Below are 2,016 nucleotides of genomic sequence, written 5' to 3' on the forward strand. Positions count from 1 at the left end.
AAAAAAAAAAAAACAAAAAAACAAAAAAAAACGCAACTTGACACAATACATGTCTTTCCTTTTCTGTCTTAGTTTTTTTCTTTTCTTCTTTCTTTTCCTTTCTTCTTTTTGTGACAGTGCATGTGTGAGCATGTGAACATGAGAAAGAGTAAGAGAGAAAGAAACAGAGAGAGGAGGACCCTTCACAGGGTCTGGTCATACACGAACCTCTTCCTCCATTTCTCCAGCCTGTCCAATATTGGGCACTTATGCTCACGCCTAGCATGTTTCAGGTTGATCAGCTGGGGGATTAGAACTGCAGTAGCCATGTGAAATCTGGCTTCTCTTGAGTGGTGGGTTGCCACAGCACCATGGAGCTAGACCATAAATGTGTTTCTTTCTTTCTTTGATTTTATTCAGTTTTGCTCCAAGGTGTGTACAGTCATCAGAAAGAGAGAGAGAGAGAAAGAGAGAAAAAGCATTCCAGGGGCTAGTTACACCACAATCCCTTCTCCTCCAGCCTTCTCCTCTCAGGATTCTGGGAACATGTGCACGGTGTGATTTCCAAGCCACCAGGTCCTGGACTTGAACTACAGTTGGTCACATGGGATCCAGTGCTGTAACTTCTATGCCACGTGCTGGCCCCATGTATATTTCTTAATGAGCATCACTCAAGTGAGTTTTGGTACCCTAATTCCAATATTATAGTACATACATTTTCTTTGTACATTTATTTTTAATATTGTATTTAAATATATCACTCTTCCTTCTTTGGAAATTTGCCATAAGGAACTTTGTCCAGAGTTGTGATTATCTAATGGTCTGTTCTTCCATTTCTCATAGACTCACACCTGCTAAGTGAAAGCCAAATGGGAAATACATTGTAAGGAATGTAATTTTAATTGGGACTCATCTATTATAAGATGTAAGCAGACAAAGTCAGAACAAAAATCTTTCATGCTCCCTCCACCCCAATCTAAAGAAGAATGAAGGCAACTGTGGACTAATCAGGAGACTAGGAAAAGTCATGAGCAAGACTAATAACATGGAGGCCTTGTTAAGGACCAAGTCTGTTAGATGACCTCAGAAAACAGTAATGGCTAGAGCCACATGTTTTAGATTAAATGACCTGTGATAGCCTGCAGAAGTTCCAGATCAAATTAGGTTGGTTTGTTTATCCTGTAATGCAAATTGAATTGTAGAAATTAACAAGGATAATAGAATTGTAGAGTCAAAATTACCCTTATGGGTCATGTAGGCCAAGTTCTGCCTCATGCAGGAATTCCTGGCCGGTACTACTGATAGCTGCTCATCTGGTCTGTGCCTGAGCGTGCCGAAGCATTTGGGTCCTGGTTCCCACTGCTAGTGGTTCTGTGAAGAGGTCCTTTTTAGGACTGAGCTGAAATCTGTTTTCCTAAAAGGTTCATACAGGCAGGAGGTCATTTCTCATTTCTGGAGATTCATGGAAGTTTTATTTCCTTATCCACATGAAAACCCACAACATACTTGAGGGCAGATTGGGACATCTGTGGTATTTGCCTGCCTGGCATTTACTCCTCTCCCTGTAGAAATAGCATAAAAGTTTTCTGTGAAGAACCACACGGTCTCCAGGGATGGAGGTGGGATGTGGCCACAGCCAAGACATTTAGAGGCAATGAGTTAAGGACTTTTGTGGGAAATGTTCAAAGTGCCCTCTTTACACTAGGGTTGCTGAAGAGATAGGCGGCAGGCACAGCACTGCCCGAGCAATGGGGAAAGCTGGCAGAGAAAAAAGCACAGAGAAGGTAGGGCCAAGAGATGGGGAAAGAAAGGCTAGGTCTGGGCAGGCCCAACAACACAGCGGTGATGCACTGAGCATATGGAACGAGACCCCATGTGGCCAACCAGGTACAAATCCCGGCCTGGAGGCCTGAAAAACATACCGGGCACATGTCTACATGTGCACACTCAAAATCCCAGTGAGAAGAAATGGAAGAGAAGAGATTGCATTGTGACTCAGCCCCACTGTGGAGGGCTTCTTCCCTCTCTCTCTTTCCC

The 2,016-nt window shown here is 43.3% G+C and overlaps 1 protein-coding gene across 1 annotated transcript in view; it reads right to left on the reverse strand.

The window, feature by feature from the left end:
* LIX1 (limb and CNS expressed 1) overlaps positions 1 to 2,016 on the reverse strand; it is a 57,372-nt gene that overhangs the window by 38,579 nt on the left and 16,777 nt on the right. The window lies entirely within an intron of this gene.

This window comes from Tupaia chinensis, unplaced genomic scaffold (genome assembly GCF_000334495.1).
Source record: "Tupaia chinensis unplaced genomic scaffold, TupChi_1.0 Scaffold147554_1, whole genome shotgun sequence".
Taxonomy (NCBI): domain Eukaryota; kingdom Metazoa; phylum Chordata; class Mammalia; order Scandentia; family Tupaiidae; genus Tupaia; species Tupaia belangeri.